The 20,697-nt window shown below is 43.8% G+C and overlaps 2 protein-coding genes across 2 annotated transcripts in view; both read left to right on the forward strand.

Moving 5' to 3' along the window:
• The window catches only part of LOC142151051 (uncharacterized), a 106,537-nt gene that overhangs the window by 64,847 nt on the left and 20,993 nt on the right, over positions 1-20,697 (forward strand). The window lies entirely within an intron of this gene.
• LOC142151064 (uncharacterized) overlaps positions 7,664-20,697 on the forward strand; it is a 94,507-nt gene continuing 81,473 nt past the window's right edge. Inside the window, exon 1 of the mRNA XM_075206360.1 lies at positions 7,664-8,024. The gene's annotated coding sequence lies outside the window, so the exon portion shown is untranslated. The remainder of the gene's footprint in view (positions 8,025-20,697) is intronic.

The following is a 20,697-nucleotide window of genomic DNA, read 5'->3' on the forward strand; positions in this document are numbered from 1 at the left end:
ATCAGAGCCTGGCTGTGAATATCCTCAGCCTTGCCCCTAGATTACTTAGGCAATAGGTGTTTGTCCTATAGTTAAGCGCATGCGCCCGGCTTCTCACCGCCGGGACGCAGCGCTGAAGCGGCTATGCGTTGCCCCGGTAACGGCCGGGACATGGGCGGAAGTGACGTCCCGGTCGCCATATCGACGGCCGGGACGCAGGTAAGAGAGTCGCGGCGGCTGGGCACCGCCGCGGCTCATAACAGTATCTAGGGTTTCAGGATCACACAGGCAACGAAAAGTTGTGAATACAATGGTATCTTTATTACAGCTAACTGCAAACAATAGCTTATATATTTCAAACAATAATTTAAACAACACCCAGTGTTCACCAAACTTCAACCATCACCCAGTAACACCCCAGTGTTTAATAACCTCAAATTGTTTATAACGAAAATAGGTTTTCTTTACCAGTCCAAATTATAGGGGAATGATGATGTCCGTGATTAATAGAATAAGCCAGGCAGAGCAAGCAAGTCTACAAATCCAGGAAAAGCTTGTAATCCAATAGCCACAATACTCCTAGGCAAAATCCTTAGCCCACAGGCAGCAGCCGAAACTCCAACACCAGTAGCCTTTAGAAACAAAATCACACATCCAAAAGTCTCTCTTCCAGGCCTTCTTAAAGGGACAAAATTTTACATGCGGAGAATCCCTCCATGCAGGGTTATCCACAGGTCACAGATGCTGTGATTGGCTGGGAGGTATTAGTGGAATGGAGATGGGAGTGGAGAGCTGTCATTCCCTCATGGTTTCCCTCCTGTTGTTTTGGAGACTAGGGGGTAAATGTATCAAGTTGAGAGTTTTCCGGCGGGTTTGAAGTGGAGATGTTGCCTATAGCAACCAATCAGATTCTAGCTATCATTTTGTAGGATGTACTAAATAAATGATAGCTAGAATCTGATTGGTTTTTCAAACCCGCCGGAAAAGTCTCAGCTTGATACATCTACCCCTAGGAGTCTGACACAGTTCCAGGGAGAACAATGGCTGCTCCAACCAGTTGCTGACTGACTTAATCCTGGTTAAGTAAGACAGCCTCCCTGTTTTACCCCCTTCCAGTCATTTGTGATGCCAGGGGGACTCCAGCTGCTTTTCAGCATCCTGTCTGTAACAGGGGGGTGATGCCCTGATCAGGAAAGAGTACATCTACCATGTTGTATTCTGATATGATGTTCAGATGAATACATGTAACCCACCTGGCTTTATTTAGGAATAATATGGTTAACTTAAGTCCCTCTTATAGATTTTTATACAATGTTCAACTAAGCACAAGCAACTTTCATTCTAAGTGTTTAAAATGACAGATGGGGAAAATGATGGCTGTCAGACCCATAGTCTCGCATACCTCCCCCTTCTTAAATCGGGGCAGAGGGATTGGTCTCTTTAGCGGGACCAGGAGGGATGCCTCGGCCAGGTGGGTTTTGGAGTGTCTCGGTTCATTGTCCTTTTTGACCAATATCCCAGGGTGGACACATCCCTGGATTTGGTGGGCGTTTATTTAACAATCCAGAATCTCTCAAAAGTTCTTGCACTGTCCCATAATATGAGTTCAGTCTTCCTCCCTGGGTGATGCAATCTCCCAACCACATAGAACCACATAGAATAGGCAGGATATTAAAGCATCCAAATAAGTTTGATAATACCACTTGGGGTTTACCACTTTACTCCTATCCAGCTGCCTGTATCCATCTTTTTGCAAAGTTACCCCCTCCCCCACATCAGTCTTCACAGTGGGCACTAACACGTTCGCTTCTGGTGCATCAGGGTAGTGAGTCTCTTCCTCCTCCCCCACTTCCATAAGTGAAAGCTGCAAAAGTGTAGGTTCAGTTTGAGGATCCAAGATATCCAATGAAGATGTTGGGTCTGTAACTGCATCCTTGTTATCCCAGGTACTTCCAGTAAACTCCTGTATTGGGTCACTGGAGTCATTTTCCATGATAGGGTTGCACAGGGGTAATAACCGGGAGTGTCCAAATAAATTGTCTTGTAACAGCTGGGATTCCCACTTCTTCTTCCTGCTTCCTTTCTGTTTACTGGACAAAGGACATGGTAAGCAGGGTTTAACAGAACTTTTCCTGGGTGGCTTTTTGCCACTGTTATTTTTAGCCTGTGACATTCTGATCTCTGGAGAGTCTGTAGGTTGGAGATTAATAGTGCTCAATTGATGTTTCAGAAGTACTAAGCAAACCATATTACTGTTTTCTCCATTTACCTCTTCAGCATTCCCTTGTATGTCAGCAGTGTTAATTATCTTTGAAGAAGTACTTACAGTTCTGTTAATGTGTTTTCCTGGAGAAGGACAATCTCCTGGGTGATAATCCAGGAGTCCAGTTCCCTGATCATATTCAGACACCTTTTGCACAGTACCTGTAAGGATACCCCATTCTATTCCACTCAGGGTAATTTTCAGAACTGTGAGGTCTTCTAAAGGAGAGGAATGTGACTCGGCAGAATCCTTAACAGGGTCACTTCCAATTATCACTTATTATTCCTTCTCGTTGCTGTAGGGACTAACTGATTGTCACTATTTGTGTTCTCCTTTTTGACCCATGACATAACAATTCCTTTATCCTCCCCCATTAATTCTGTCATACAATTTGTAATCATGATTTCTGCTGAGATCATATGTTGAGCAAGTTTATCTTTCTCTTCTGTCACAATCGCTTACAGCTGTACATCTATCATGCGCCGGGTGATCGGGCTGCGCACCCGACACCCGGCAGACTTACCTGTCTCCGGCGCACCGCTTCCCGCTGGGTGCTGCCATCTTGGATCCGGGTTTGCGCATGCGCAGACCCGGCAGCTGTGTTAAATTCCCCTCTCTACTTCTCATTGGTTCTTGTCATTGGCGGTTACTTTAAAAGGCACCTCCTCACTATCTACAGTGCCTGTTCTTTGAGTCACATCCTGGTGATAGAAGTGGCTTCCCTGCGTGTCCAAACTTCTCCTATCTACACAGCTGACGCTCATCTCCTGCATCTACCCTACACTTGTCTGCAGAGCCGACGCTCATCTCCTGCATCTACCCTACACCTGTATGCAGAGCTGACGCTCCATCTGCTGCATTTATTATTCTTGTCTGCAGAGCTGACGCTCCATCTGCTGCATCTATTATATTATTGTCTGCAGAGTTGACGCTCCATCTGCTACATCTATTCTATAATTATCTGCAGAGCTCATACTCCTCCTGTTGCATTTATTATCCTTGTCTGCAGAGCTGATGCTTTATCTGCTGCAACTATTACATCATTGTCTGCAGAGCTGACGCACCACCTGCTGTATCTATTACATTATTGTCTGCAGAGCTGATGCTCCACCTACTGCATAAATTACATCATTGGCTGCAGAGCTGATGCTCCATCCACTGCACCTGAATCCTGTAACGTCAAAGCTCATGCTCAATCTCCAGTTCCTGGGTGTCTACCATGCTGTCGAGACCACTAACTACCCCTCCTACGGTTCTTTCTCCTCCAGCCTTCCCAAGGGCTTCCGTTCAGTACTTGTAGTGGGGGCCGCGACCTGCAGAGCAGACGCAGCTAAGACCATACTGCTTTGCGGCGGTTCCTGGTGAACACCGCCTCCTCGTTAGACTCTGCGCCCTGCTAGAGTAGTGCAAAACTGTACGAACCCTAGGATTCGCTTCTTTGGCTTGATAACTCCTGTTGAACCGACAGATGAGTCGGGCAGCCGCATTGAGAACAGAACGAAGGGGGGCGAGGTGGGAGAGGGGGAGGCCAGTGAGAAGGTTGCAGTAGTCGAAGCGGGAGATGATGAGTGCATGGATGATGGTTTTGGTGGCATCTTGTGATAGGAAGGGCCGGATGCGGGCGATGTTACGCAGCTGGAAGCGGCAGGTTTGGGTAAGAGATTAGACGTGGGGGGTGAAGGAGAGAGAGGAGTCAAGGGTGAAACCCAGGAAACGTATCTGGGTGACAGAGGAGATGGTTGTGTTATTAACAACGATAGAGAGGTTGTGGTGGGAGGGGAGCTTGGGGGAGGGAAGACAATAAGTTCAGTTTTTGAGATATTAATTTTAAGAAAGTGTGTGGACATCCAGGAGGAGATGGCAGAGAGGCAGTCGGATACACGAGAGAGGAGGGTGGGAGAGAGATCAGGAGAAGATATGTAGAGCTGAATGTTGTCAGCATAGAGGTGATACTGAAGACCGTAGGAGGAGATGAGAGCACCGAGGGAGGAATTCTAGAGCGAGAATAGTAGGGGGCCGACAACAGAGCCCTTGGGGACTCCTATCGGGAGAGGGGAGGGGGTGGAGGAAGAGCCGGATGTGGAGACAGAGAAGGTGTGGATGGAGAGGTAAGAGCAGAACCAGGCGTGGACAGAACCAGAGAGGCCGAGAGAGAGAAGAGTTTGCAGAAGGAGGGGTTGATCTACGGTGTCAAAGGCCGCAGAGTGGTCGAGGAGGATGAGTATGGAGAAGTGACCTCTGGATTTGGCTGAGAGGAGGTCGTTGGAAAACTTTGGCCAGGGCGGTTTCGGTAGAGTGGAGGGGGCGGTAACCAGATTGGAGAGGGTCGAAGAGGGAATGGTAGTTCTTTTTCATCCACGTCACCAAATGGGAGGATCTCTCCTAATCCTTTCTGAGTACTCAGAGGTACAACATCCTCACCAAACAGTTCTTCTCCTGCCTCCCCCAAGATAGTAGCTTGGGCAGCTGTGTGTAATCCAGTGGGATTGCCCTCCCCCGGTTGGTTAGGGTGGTCAGTGGGGGCAGAAGAGCAGTTGTAGGTTATGATACTCTTCATTAAACAGGGGGGCAAAAACATTTCCTGATAAGTACTTGTCCCAAGGGTGCTGGGAGTACACTTGATCACGCAGCATAAAATCACTGTCCTCCAAATCAGCAAAAGGAAACAGGTAGCATAAATCCCCGTGGGGCTTTCGACTAATGCCTCTCAATGTTTCTGTTCTTTGGTTGGCCTCCCCCTGATTACCAGACTGAGCAGCCCCTTTTTTAGTATGTGACAAAAGAGATTGTAATTGGCATTTCTCAGTATTTATTCGATAACACTGATCCTGATCAGTGTCAATAAGTCCTTGTCGCCATACCTCATCCTCTGCCTCTTCAATACTTTCTTGCAGACATTGCATTTGTTTCTAGAGAGGTATGTGGGGACCTTAAGTGAGTATCCATTTCCCATATACACTAAACGCATTGATGGGATTCTCCTGATCCTTTAAAAGATGTTGGAGGATATCCTTGTGCATGCAGTACAGGTACGATACACCTCTAATCTGACATTCTACAATCAATTCCTCCATGCTCATCGTTTCCAGTGGGTCTGTGGAATCATCTAATGGTGATGATTCAAGGATTAAATTTGTGGGGGGCTCATCTGCCTAGGTTCCAGCAGACTATTTTGGTCATTGATTATGGTTGTAACTAGATTTTCCCTTGGCCAGATCCTGCATAGTATAAATGACTTAATCTGTGAACTCATCCCATTCTGGTTCATCCTGAAAATTCCAGGCCCTTGCTTCCTCTTTCAACATTAGGAACACATCCAAGAGGTTCTCCAATTTCTATGTTATGAAAATAAAAAAGGATAATAGAAAACCATGCATCTCAAGAAAAATATATATATATGAAATTCACCTGGATCCCATAACAAATAAAAATGTTATTCTATAATTGCCAGAAAATAGAAATTTCGTGGATAATGGTTTGGTTATAAGGCTAAAAAATACTTCAGTCATCAAGGGGTTAAGTCTTGACACTGAACACTTTATAGACAAAAAATTTAACTTTCTTTCAGAGATGACATGCAGCAACGTTCTGCAATATGGATAAAAGTCTCCAGAGCATGTCCGACAGCCGGGATCCACACTGCACTCACATATCAGTGTGTGCTGGGAACTGTCGTATTCCTCCTCATATATCACTGTGCAAACCCCTCCTTCTATATAATAATAATAATAATAATAATATAATATAATATGTATATAATACACAGTCTGTGCTGGGAGCTGTCTTATTCCTCCTCATATATCACTGTACAGACCCCTCTCCTCTATATAATAATAACATAATAAAATATGGATATAATACACAATGTGTGCTGGGAGCTGTCTTATTCCTCCTCATATATCACTGTGCAAACCCCTCCTTCTATATAATAATAATATAATATAATATGTATATAATACACAGTCTGTGCTGGGATCTGTCTTATTCCTCCTCATATATCACTGTACAGACCCCTCTCCTCAATATAATAATAATATAATATGGATATAATACACAGTGTATGCTGGGAGCTGTCTTATTCCTCCTCATATATCACTGTACAGACCCCTCTCCTCTATATAATAACAACATAATTTAATATGGATATAATACAGTGTGTGCTGGGAGCTGTCTTATTCCTCCTCATATATCACTGTACAGACCCCTCCCCTCTATATAATAATAACATAATATAATATGTATATAATACACAGTGTGTGCTGGGAGCTGTCTTATTCCTCCTCATATATCACTGTACAGACCCCTCTCCAGGGGCAAACGCAGGATTTGTAGAGGGGGGTTTCCACACCACGCCACCAGTGGGCGTGACCAGCATGCATGTGGGTGTGGCTATAATTTTAGACAGTGCTTGGCTGCTCTCCAACTCTTCCAATCCCCATAATATACATGGACAATGCTGCGTGCACTACTGTTAGGTGCACACAGCTCTTCCTTTTCAAGCAGAGCCGTGTGAAGCGGTGGCAGGGTCCAGCCACCTCAATTATACAGTACCCCAGGCTTGGAGGGGGGTTTCCAGGCACTAGGAAACCCCCACTCGGTTTTCCTATGCTCTCCTCCATATAATAATTATTAATAACATAATATAATATGGATATAATACACAGTGTGTGCTGGGAGCTGTCTTATTCCTCCTCATATATCACTGTACAGACCCCTCTCCTCTATATAATAATAACATAATATAATATGTATATAATACACAGTGTGTGCTGGGAGCTGTCTTATTCCTCCTCATATATCACTGTACAGACCCCTCTCCTCTATATAATAATAACATAATATAATATGGATATAATACACAGTGTGTGCTGGGAGCTGTCTTATTCCTCCGCATATATCACTGTACAGACCCCTCTCCTCTATATAATAATAACATAATATGGATATAATACACAGTGTGTGCTGGGAGCTGTCTTATTCCTCCTCATATATCACTGTACAGACCCCTCCCCTCTATATAATAATAATATAATATACAATACACAACCTCTTACAATGACACCTGCAGACTGTGACCACGCCCCCTCAGCAGCGCCCACTGTTATATGTGAAGGGTGTGATGAAAACCATTGTGCTGTCTAGGAGACTACAACAAAATGGCCGCCGCTCACAATAGGTGAGGACACTAATAATATAAAGATTTGCTCAAGCTATCCGGTTCTTTCCAATATTTATCAGACATTATTTGTATTTGGTTACAGAAACAAAGTACAGTATTTTCCCTTTTGTAGATCTACCCTGTGAGTACTACAGGAAAATGTCCGCCGTCCTCCGACACCGAGGACAAATATCGTCATATATAATTTTATATATACTATCCTCTACTGTTTCCTCTAGCTATCTAGCAGTGAGTTCGTAGCTTTGTCCGCTGTATGTAGATCATCTCCTGCTGGTGAGGTTATGTATATAAAACCCCTGTCCCTATTACCACAGCTGCCCATTTACTTGTACTACAGATAGAATATCCGCTAATGGAAAATACTGTACTGTATATCGGAGGTGAAATACACAGGATATATTGTACATAGCAGAGTCTGTGTCTGACTGGGAACATCTTTATCACTAGAGTTACATACTCATTAGCTATCAGTTTCCTCACTTTAACTGAGCGACGGCCATTTTGCTGTAGTCCCCAGACAACGCGATGGTTCAACATCACATCTTCTGATGCGCTGTGACCCAGACTCCGGCTTCCTCTGTGTGTCCTGTGTAATACGTGGAGGTAATCTATTATACATATTATTATATAGAGGAGAGGGGTCTGTACATTATATACATATTATATTATGTTATTATTATATAGAGGAGAGGGGTCTGTACATTATATACATATTATATTATATTATTATTATATAGAGGAGAGGGGTCTGTACAGTGATATATGAGGAGGAATAAGACAGCTCCCAGCACACACTGTGTATTATATACATATTATATTATGTTATTATATAGAGGAGAGGGGTCTGTACAGTGATATATGAGGAGGAATAAGACAGCTCCCAGCACACACTGTGTATTATATCCATATTATATTATATTATATTATTATATAGAGGGGAGGGGTCTGTACAGTGATATATGAGGAGGAATAAGACAGCTCCCAGCACACACTGTGTGTTATATCCATATTATATTATGTTGTTATTATATAGAGGAGAGGGGTCTGTACAGTGATATATGAGGAGGAATAAGACAGCTCCCAGCACACACTGTGTATTATATCCATATTATATTATATTATTATTATTATATAGAGGAGAGGGGTCTGTACAGTGATATATGATAAGGAATAAGACAGCTCCCAGCACACACTGTGTATTATATACATATTATATTATGTTATTATTATATAGAGGAGAGGGGTCTGTACAGTGATATATGAGGAGGAATAAGACAGCTCCCAGCACACACTGTGTATTATATACATATTATATTATGTTATTATTATATAGAGGAGAGGGGTCTGTACAGTGATATATGAGGAGGAATAAGACAGATCCCAGCACACACTGTGTATTATATACATACAGGGCCGGACTGGCCATCTAGCACGTCTGGCATTTGCCAGAAGGGCCGAAGGCTGTATGGGCTGGTACCCCGCGCAGCGATCATGTGAGTGTTTGTATACTCACATGATCGCGGCGCCTCAGCTCCACGCCTTCACCCTCAATTTTTTTTTAACTATTTTTCGGCAGCAGAGGGGAGCGCGAGCGATGTCATGTGAGTCACATGATCGCAGTGCCTGCGTCCATCTCCCCCCTCCACTTGCACTGAATTTCCATTCAGTGAGGAGCGGCGACATGGAAGAGAGAAGAAAGAAGAGAGAAAAGAGAAGAAAAGAAAGATGTAAGAAAGCAATTCAGAGGTAAGTAAAATAGTGGAAAAACAAAGAGAGGCACAGACTGATGAAGAAGTGGAGCGGGGGTGGATAAAAGGCACACATGGATGAAGAATGGGGGGATAAAATGCACAAGGGGAGGATAAAAGGCATAGGGGGATGAAGAAAGGGGGGGGGAGAGATAAAAGGCACAGGGGGATGAAGAAAGGGGGGGAGAGATAAAAGGCACAGGGGGATGAAGAAAGGGGGGAGAGATAAAAAGCACAAGGGGATGAAGAAAGGGAGGGAGAGATAAAAGGCACAGTGGGATGATGAAAGGGGGGGGGGAGATAAAAGGCACAGAGGGATGAAGAAAGGGGGGAGAGATAAAAGGCACAGGGGGATGAAGAAAGGGGGGGAGAGATAAAAAGCACAGGGGGATGAAGAAAGGGGGGGGAGAGATAAAAGCCACAGTGGGATGAAGAAAGGGGGGGAGAGATAAAAGGCACAGGGGGATGAAGAAAGGGGGGTAGAGATAAAAAGCACAGGGGGATGAAGAAAGGGGGGGGGGAGAGATAAAAGGCACAGGGGGATGAAGAAAGGGGGGGAGAGATAAAAGGCACAGGGGGATGAAGAAAGGGGGGGGGGAGAGATAAAAGGCACAGGGGGATGAAGAAAGGGGGGGAGAGATAAAAGGCACAGGGGGATGAAGAAAGGGGGGGAGAGATAAAAGCCACAGTGGGATGAAGAAAGGGGGGGAGAGATAAAAGGCACAGGGGGATGAAGAAAGGGGGGGAGAGATAAAAAGCACAGGTGGGGATTTAGAATTCAAGGGCCTAACAGTATTGTTGGTGCCCTGGTTTGGCATCACCAGTTAGTAATGTTGTTGTCATTGTTACAGATTTGATGCTACATCATAGATTGTATTGTTGTGTTGTTTTTGTTTGTTTCTCCTCTTTTTCATCCCTCCTTTATTTTCCTAAATTTTCGTTCTCTATTTTTTTTTTTTTTACCGCCCCTCACCCCCTCTGGTCAATTACTCACTACAATATTGTTCTAGTTACACCAGCCAACTGAGCTGGACAATCTTTCACGGCCCCTCGTATGGCCAACCAATACCTCACTAAATTCACCACCCCCCACAGGCACCCTTACTAGTATTGCAATGTATTTTTTTCATTGTGTTATTTCTATGATAGCCCTATCAGGGGCTCTCCTCTCTGAGGGTTATGGCCTATTTAGGCCTCCTTCTCATCTCTCCTCTCTTCTTTCTCTTACCTGTGGCTTCCTTCCTTGCTCCCCTTCCCTCTCTCAAATCACCAAGTGGACTGATGCTTATTTTTGTTCACAATTTGTTTATGTTCTAAAAAAATTCTTGCTGATATTATATAGGAAGTACTCTATCTCCAACACCCATGGCGCTCAAAGTGCTCTCGATTAATGTCAACGGCCTGAACTCCCCTACTAAACGTGCGGTGGTCTTGGGAGCCTGCAGGAGAGAGGGAGCCGATATAGTTTTCCTCCAGGAGACACACCTCACAGGACAGCATACTCGTCTCCAAAGTAAGCTTTATACTCAAACGTTTTTTGCCTCTGCGGATTGCAAGAAGCGTGGAGTAGCTATTTTAATACACAACAGAGTTCCCTTCCTCCTAACTAAATCACATTCTGACCCAGAGGGACGTTACCTGATTTTGATAGGCACACTCCGCTCTGAACAGGTCACTCTTATCTCTCTATATGCACCAAACCAGGGTCAAAGCGCCTTTTTCTCAGATGTGTTTAATCGTATTGGGCGCCTTGCACAGGGTCATATAATTCTCGCTGGAGATTTTAACACAATCTTACACCCTACATTAGATAGGTCCTCTGGTTCTTCCAGCCAAAAATCTACTTGTTCCGTAAAAGGCTCCCAGTCCTTATTAAAATGCATACGCAATTTATCGCTACATGACACCTGGCGTCTGAAAAACGCTGATGCAAAAGACTTTACACATTACTCTGCCCCACACGGTAGTTACTCCCGCATAGATATGATATTTGTCTCTCATCCCCTCACTCAAACAATATTAGATGCAGGAATCTTCCCGCTTACCTGGACAGACCATGCCGGAGTGCACATCACCCTTGATTTAATAAAATTAGCTCCACGTTCTCGTCGTTGGCGTCTTGACGACTCCCTTTTGTTGGCCCAATCGACTCGTCAAGAAATTAAGGACGCAATCAAAGAATATTTTGAATTAAATACTTCAGAGGAAATTGCCCCAGGCATTTTATGGGAAGGCCATAAGGCTACCATTCGAGGTAGATTGATAAGTAAAAGTTCGGCAGCTAAAAAACTAGCATCTCAAGAAATTAATTCCCTTGAAACCGAACTAACCTCCCTTCTTGATCAACATAAACTCCACCCATCCACGACATTACTCACACAAATTTCTGCAGTAAGAGGCCAGCTAAATGCAATTCTTTCTCGCAGAGCAGCGAATACTCTCAAAAAATTAAATCAGCAATATTACGAAAAGGCTGACAAAGCCGACTCTATGCTCTCTAACAAACTGCGACAGAAAAAATCTCGAGGACAGATTACAAAACTCAAAAAATCTTCTAACTCGCAGCCTATGTATGACCCGGTGCAAATCGCTCAAGAATTCCACGATTATTACAAAGCTTTATACAATCTCCCTGAGACCTCATCCTCTGTCGAATCTCTTGATACAGAAATTACATCTTTTCTGTCATCTCTCTCACTACCACATCTCTCAGACACTGATATCGCTTTCTTGAACGTGGATATCACCCAGACAGAAACAATCTCGGCTATAACAATGATGAAATCATCATCGGCTCCAGGCCCAGATGGATTCACGGCACAATATTATAAGAAATTTGCCAGGGACCGTGCCCCACATATGACAGATTTATTTAACAATATCTTAATGGGTTCACCTTTTAACGAGGCGACTACCTTGGCCACTATCATTGTTATACCAAAACCAGATAAAGATCGTACCTCCTGTCCCAGTTATAGGCCTATATCCTTACTAAACGTGGATCTCAAAATCTATGCCAAAATTTTAGCTAACCGCTTGAACACTCTTCTCCCCTCTCTGATCCACCCAGATCAGGTTGGATTTATACCAGGCCGCCAAGCTATAGACAACACCAGACGGGCTATTGACCTCATACATTCTATTCACTCTGGTAAATTACCGTCATTGATCATGGCACTTGATGCCGAAAAAGCGTTTGATCGCATCTCTTGGACCTTTATGTCTAGAGTTTTGGGGTCAATGGGTTTCTCTGGTAAGTTTCTAGATGGCCTGTTAGCTTTATATCAATCTCCAAGAGCAACGGTGGTGGCCAACGGAGTCGGCTCTTCCCCCTTCTCAATTTCCAATGGGACGCGGCAGGGATGCCCACTATCCCCTTTAATCTTTGCCCTGTTAATAGAGCCATTAGCGGAACAAATCCGATCTAACGGGGCGATACGCGGAGTTAAAACAGGGAAATCCGAACATAAAATATCATTATATGCTGACGATGTTCTTTTGACTCTCTCTGATCCCGCTGTTTCTCTTCCTCCCCTTCTTGCAGACATCAAAACCTACAGTTACATCTTGATTTCTATCTTACAGAAAGTATGAAATCTTCTCTCACTCAACAATTCCCCTTCAAATGGCACCATAAAAAGATAAAATATTTAGGTATCTACATAACTAAACAATATAGTCAGCTTTTCCAAGCTAACTATCCTAAACTACTATCCCAAATTAAATCTGATTTAGAAACCTGGAGTAAAAACCTCATTTCCTGGATAAGACGAATCAATTCAGTTAAAATGAACATTTTGCCCAGGTTGCTATATCTCTCTTCCAAGCCCTTCCCATACGCATCCCCCCTTATGTATTCAAATTTTTGCAACACTACACTTCACAATTCAATTGGGGTAGAAAACGTCCAAGAGTTCGGCTCCTTGTCCTACAAAGGTCGACGCGGGTGGGCAGTCTGGGAGTCCCCAATTTTAAAAACTATTTCTTGGCAGCGCAACTTGCCCAGTGTATTTTATGGAACTCCCCGGGCTCCTCCAGAGTTTGGGTCTCGATTGAAGCTGAGAGCCTGGGTATTTCCTCCGCCTCCTCTCTCCTGTGGCTCCCTCGCACTAAACGTCCTCAGTCCGCTCTTAATCACCCAATTGTATCGCATTCGCTCTCTCTCTAGGACCGAGCAAACACTAAGTTTAATCTTGCCCCGGCTCCTAGTCCAATTGTTCCTCTTTTTGATAACCCAGATTTTCTGCCAGGTCGAATAGTCTCGTCCTTTGAATTTTGGAAAAGGAACGATGTTTACTATCTTAGTAATATCACTACAGACGCTTATTTTCCCTCATTCGAAGACATAAAAACCAAATTCAATATTCCCAACACTTTTTTTTTCAATACCTACAACTAAAAAACTTTCATTCCACCACTAAATCATCTTTAAGAATCAGGCCGTTGACCTCATTCGAGTCACTTTTCCTCCGGCGATCTTCTACCAATGGCCTTATATCTCGGCTATATGGAGAGCTGAGAGTCCCTGACTCAGACACCCAAGATTCCCATGAGCGAGCCTGGGAGGAGGATCTGGGGGGTCCCTTGGATGGGGAAGATTGGGATGAAATAAAAGCCAACACGGCCTCTAGTTCAATCTGTGTGAAGCTGAAAGAAAATGCCTATAAGCTTCTTTATCGATGGTATTTGGTCCCGACCAGATTACAAAAAAAACCTTTACGGACTCATCCAGCTCATGTTGGAGAGGATGCTGGTCAGAAGGGTCCTTCCTCCATATTTGGTGGCAGTGCCCCAAGATTGCCCCATACTGGTCGGAACTACGGAACTTCGCATCTCAGATTCTGCAGATTGACATCCCGGTCTCTCCCAGATTTTTCCTTCTCCCACTTGGAATTCCATCCACAACTAAACACCAAACAAAAATGTTCCACCACATAGTTTCTGCAGCACTATGTGAAATTGCCACTAATTGGAAACAACCCATCGTGCCTACTATGCAGACAATTATTAATAGAGTTTGGCACTCAAACAAAATGGAGTTTATGACATGCATATTGCGCAACACCTCTAAATCATTTAATAAAGTCTGGAAACCTTGGATGTCATTTTTTCAAATCCAAATTCCTTTTGCCCTATGACTCCTCTAAAACACTCCACTTGATATCCCTCCTCAACCCGCTACCTTCCCCCCCCCCCCTCCCCCTACTTCTCTATTTCTTGCTCTGCCTTCTTTCTCTTCTCTTCTATTGGCGGTCTGCCACACCGCCTCCTAATCTATTTTGCCCACTTTTCTCTGACTGGCCTACTTTCTGTTTCTTTCTTCTTCTATCCCTATAGCTAAAATTTGGTCAATCTCAATATTCTCAATATGATACACAATGTTTGTATTAGTCCCTGAATGTGTATAACCTGATTGTAACAGATTTTGTCTTGGACTGATGCTCATTATTGACCTTCTCAAAAATAAAACTTTTTAAAAAAAAAAAAAAGCACAGGTGGATGAAGAAAGGGGGGGGAGAGATAAAAAGCACAGGGGGATGAAGAAATGGGGTGAGATAAAAGGCACAGGGGGATGAAGAAAGGGGGGTGAGATAAAAGGCACAGGGGGATGAAGAAAGGGGGGGAGAGATAAAAGGCACAGGGGGATGAAGAAAGGGGGGGAGAGATAAAAGGCACAGGGGGGTGAAGAAAGGGGGGGAGAGATAAAAGGCACAGGGGGATGAAGAAAGGGGGGGAGAGTTAAAAGGCACAGGGGGATGAAGAAAGGGGGGGAGAGATAAAAGGCACAGGGGGATGAAGAAAGGGGGGGAGAGATAAAAGGCACAGGGGGATGAAGAAAGGGGGGGAGAGATAAAAGGCACAGGGGGATGAAGAAAGGAGGGGAGAGATAAAAGTCACGGTGATGATGAAATGGGGTAAGAGATAAAAGGTACAGGGGGATGAAGAAAGGAGGGGAGAGATAAAAGGCACAGGGGGATGAAGAAAGGGGGTGAGAGATAAAAGGCACAGGGGGGTGAAGAAGTGGGGGGAGATATAAAAGGCACAGGGGGATGAAGAAAGGGGGGGGGAGATAAAAGGCACAGGGGAATGAAGAAGGGGGGGAGCAGCATGACACAGGGTGATGAAGAGGGGTAAAAGCAGCATGGCAGAGTGTGATGAAGGGGGGGGAGCAGCATGGAGGGTGCAGTGCGATCATAAGGGGGCATAGCGTGGTGATGATGAAGGGGCACAGTAATGTGTGTGTGATCGCACAGGGAGCTTTTGGCAATGTGTGTGTGAGGTAGATGGTGGATAATTAATGGGTGCTATTTTGTTTGCGGGATAATGTTGAGGTAATGTAATAGTAGGGACTATTAATTTAAGATGGGGTGGTTTGGGGGCTATTGAATGTGAGGCTGAGTTTGGGGAGAATGAGGTCTCTTTATTAAATGTGACTATGAATATAATGGCAGTGATGGTTGCAGGAAATAGGTATATTTATGAAATGTAAATACTATTAATTTAATGCTGGGGCTGTATGTAGGGAGGGAAATAGGTTTATTTATTACATGGGAATACTATTATTTTAATGTTGGGGCTGGAGTGAGGCCTAATTTTAAATAGTGGGTGCTCTATTGATTTAAAAGCGGTGCTAGTTGGAGTTTTCTAAATTTCATGTACCTATTTTTTTTTTTCCAAATAGGGCATCCAACATTTTAGGATCCAGACAAGCAGCAACTGATCTAAAGACACCAGCAGCCACAAGTGGTGACAATGACAAGACAGGTAGGAGAGACCAGGACAGTCTGCCAACTGTACTGAATTTGGTGGGTGACTCTCCCGCTTAGTCAGGATTTGGTCTGACTGCAAGGACAGTTGGGAGGTATGTCCTACTTCACATTGTACTGCTTGTTAAGGCAGAACTGTGTGCAGCTAACAGTAGTGCTCACAGTATTGCCTGTGTATTTATTGAAAATGTGTCTAATAACCATATAACATCATAGGAGCCACCCTGTCTTAAGTGCCTAAGACCCACCGAGCCTTAATCCAGCTCTGGTTAGCAGGAGGAATCTGATAGCTGCTCCCAGTTCCCGTACAGGACACAGCCTGCAGAGCAAGCCGAGGAGCTCTAAGCCGCATGAGATTCCTTAATTTTGTGAGGCTAAGAGCTTCCCTGCTCACTCAACAGGAAGTTCCCACCCTGATGGATGTCAGCAGCAGCAGAAGCATAGATAAGTACAGTGGACTGGGGTGTTGTAATGTGTTTCTGGGGTGGGAGGTGGCATGATGTGGATGGGGAGGACCTGAAAAATGTAATGTTTTATTATACTGTATGTATCAATGCCCCATGTTGACCACACCCCCAACATAATGTGGTCACGCCCTTGGCGCCGCTGTAACACAGTTTTTTCCTGCTCATCAACAGAGGTGGGCCTGTCTGCTTCAAATGCCAGGGATGATTTTTAGTCCCAGTCCGGCCCTGTATATATATTATATTATTATATAGAGGAGAGGGGTCTGTACAGTGATATATGAGGAAGAATAAGACAGCTCCCAGCACACACTGTGTATTATATCCATATTATATTATGTTATTATTATATAGAGGGGAGGGGTCTGTACAGTGATATATGAGGAGGAATAAGACAGCTCCCAGCACACACTGTTTATTATATCCATATTATATTATGTTATTATTATATAGAGGAGAGGGGTCTGTACAGTGATATATGAGGAGGAATAAGACAGCTCCCAGCACACACTGTGTATTATATCCATATTATATTATTATTATTATTATTATATAGAGGAGAGGGGTCTGTACAGTGATATATGAGGAGGAATAAGACAGCTCCCAGCACACACTGTGTATTATATCCATATTATATTATGTTATTATTATTATATAGAGGAGAGGGGTCTGTACAGTGATATATGAGGAGGAATAAGACAGCTCCCAGCACACACTGTTTATTATATCCATATTATATTATGTTAATATTATATAGAGGGGAGGGGTCTGTACATTTTGTTGTAAAGAAGAATTAAACCGCTGCTAACACACACCGTTAATTAGTGACACATTGGTGGGAAGCTCTGACACTATATTACTTGAGGGACGGAGGTTGTGATTTACATCAACGTAATTGAGAGTTATGGGACGGAAGTTACTGTGACAGGTTTTGAATGATTCAGTAACTGTAACAATTGTCATTTACTTTGATTCAGACATCAGTTTAGGACGGCTGAAATTATAGATAAGCAATCTTCTCTTTTGTGAGTGTATGTTTTTTTTATTTTGTAGACATTTTATTGAAGAAGTTCAGATATATTCAGTACAATAGTATTTGTATGCATTTGAATTCAATCACAAATATAATTGTCTTACAAGAATTTTGAGCGTATATTTTTATGAAATTTATATTAAATTATGCATTAAATACTACACTATATAGTCCTTTATCTTCTTGCTTGGAGTTACATGAAGTGGTCCTGGAGAGGCACAGCATAAAGGATTTGTGGAGATAAGCCTCCATTTTTTTTTATCTTTCTGTTAGCATATGCACTTTATTTGGGTGTTTTATTATTGAGTTGCAAAACTACTGTACTATAGTTATCAGTGTGTCACGCTCTAGGATCTGGAAAAACACATATGGTCTGCTTGAGTTCACGCTACCCTCCAAGAGGCACAGAGTCTAACGGAGAGGGAGGTATTACCCAGGGACCCCCGCAAGGGAGTTTGGACTTTGTGGCTTCCTAACCGCAGTCCTCAAAGAGGGTCACAAGCGAGACCGAGAGGAGAACCATGTCACAGGAGTAAGATGGTTGCTGATCGGAGTAATAATGAGAAGTAATGATCTGTAGGTAAATGCGCTACAGAGGTACCGTGGAGCTAGGAGTCCCCATAGGGTCAGGATCATGAGGAAGGGCGATGGCCTGCAGGTAGTTAAGGCATAGAGGTCCTCGGGAGCTGGAGAGCATCTAGAGTCCGGATCGCAAGGAGGTGCGATGGTCTGCAAGTAGGTGGTGAACAGAAGCACCGATGTGAAGGAGGTGGAGACTGGTGGAACACTCTGCAGCAGGATAGTGCTGAATCACTGGAGAGCTGGGAGCAGGTGTAGGTGGTAACATCTGCTGAAGAATGACGCTGTAACACCAGAGAGCTGGCAGCAGGTAAAGGTAGTAATACTTTGCAGCGGAATAACACTGTAACACCGAAGAGCTGGAAGCAGGTAATGGTAATAGTATTCAGCAGCATTGGGAAAACAGGAGCGAGACTGGAATACATCTAGACAGGAGAGGAGACCTGAAGATCTGGCACTCAGGAAAGGAGACAGGTGCTTTAAATAAACAGGGCTGATAGGCAGTCAGTCAATCAGGTGAATGGAAGGAGTTTTGAAAAGACCAGTTTTGCACATGCACAGTTTAGACAGGCCAGATGGTGCACACCACAGAGACCCAATGTGAGGAGAGCGGCGACCAGAGGCAGGTGGGAGCGCCGGACTCCAACCAGGTGGTCAACGGGTCCAGTGCCTGATAGTACCCCCCCCTTTTGTAGGTGGGCACCGAACACCTGATTCTGAGTTTGTTAGGAAATCTGGAGTGGAACCTCTGCACTAGGAATGGAATGTTGACATCAGAAGAATTGAACCAGGAACACTCTTCCGGGCCGAAACTCTTACAATCTTCCAAATATTTGATTCTGCCACGTGAGAGCTTACAGTCCAGGATTTGGCTAATTCCCCCATTTGAAGAGGGAGAGATGATGGCGTGGTCTTGTTGGTGGAAAAGCGGTTGATGACCAAGGGTTTAAGGAGAGAAACATGGAATGTGTTGGAAATACGCAAAGAGACAGGAAGTTTGAGTTTGAATGATATAGGTTCTAGACAGGAGAGGAGATCTGGCACTCAGGTAATGAGACGGGTGCTTTAAATAGACAGGGCTGGTAGGCAATCAGGTGACTGGAAGGAGTTTTGAAAAGGCCAGTTTTGCACATGCGCAGTTCTGACAGGCAAGATGGGACCTGATGAGAGAGGAGAGCAGCGACCAGAGGCAGGTTGGAGTGTCAGACTCCAACCAGGTGGTCAGCGGGTTCCGTGCCTGACACAGTGTTTCTATTTTTATGGTACCCTTGTTTGGAGTTCTAAGATCCAGTAACTGCTGATGCAAATGTGACTTGGGATAACCATACTGATATGCCTATTTTACTCATACACCCGGTACGCATACAAATAATCACTTTGTTTTAATGGGCTGATTGTGCCAATAATACTACACATAGTAGACATCTCGTTTCTTCTCCCACACTTTTCAGATTACTACTCTTATCAGACTTACCACCTCGTTGTTCAAATGCTGGCAGCCACCTTAAATGTATAAGGGAGTGTTATTGAGTGTATATAAGCATTGTATCAATAGGTGGACATTGGGTTGAGCGCCATATTGTTGCTAATTTGTGTTGACGACTTAAAACCTGTTTAAGGAATCGCATGAAGCAAAACACACTACATAATCTGATGCTGATTACACTACAGGGACCAGAGTCAACAGACTTTAATTATGAAAATGTTGTAGACATCTGGGCCACTCAGAAGAGGAGAAGAATTAATATATAAAATGTTATTCTTCAGTTCAAGCCGCTATAAGGTTTTAAAGATTTTTATTATTATTATTGGGAAGTATTACATTGCCCTGGCCCGGATACTTCTTAATTGCACCCAGCTGGCAACATTTTCTGGGGAGATCGCAGCCTCAGACCTCTAGTCCCTTGTGTGAAGAGCTAAACACCTCCACAGGAACACCCCATGGTCCTTCATAACAGCCTCCTACACATTATTGGTTGTATGATTCCTACTATCTCTAATTGTCCCTTCTCTATCTATGTTAGAATTTGCCTTTGGTTTAAATTGTATATGGTGGGAGTATGGATAAGGGATGATTTGACGAGGGAATGATAACGCGTATTTTTTCCATTACAGGAAGAGTGGGGATTATATACATAGTATAAAGGCAGATATGAGCAGGGGTGAAAGTGAATAGTCTGCATATAAATACAAGCTACACCCCCTCTCTCCATCTGTTATTTGTTGACTGGTGTACAATATATCTAGACTCAGCTGTCTTCTGGTTGCGATTCCACAGTTGATAAATTTCTACTGTATTAATATAGATTTAAAAAAAAATTATAATAATTTAATTTGCTGGACTAACGCAACATATTTGCAATTACTGTTGTGGAAATTGGGACACCCTGCCACCGCTTAATAGTGGAAAGAGTTGTGAAACCAAAGCCTAAAGGTGCAAAGTGGGTAAAATCTACACACACACACACACACACACACACACACACACACACACACACACACACACACACACACACACACACACACACACACACACACACACACACACACACACACACACACACACACACACACACACCTGGTCTAATCAATTAAGGAATCGGCTAGAGCAATGCCTGACAGGAAGCTGAAATATCTGGGTTTGAGCTGTGTGTTGGTGCCAACAAGTGTCCAGTTAGGGAACTA

Source organism: Mixophyes fleayi, chromosome 4, assembly GCF_038048845.1.
Source record: "Mixophyes fleayi isolate aMixFle1 chromosome 4, aMixFle1.hap1, whole genome shotgun sequence".
In the NCBI taxonomy this organism is placed as follows: domain Eukaryota; kingdom Metazoa; phylum Chordata; class Amphibia; order Anura; family Limnodynastidae; genus Mixophyes; species Mixophyes fleayi.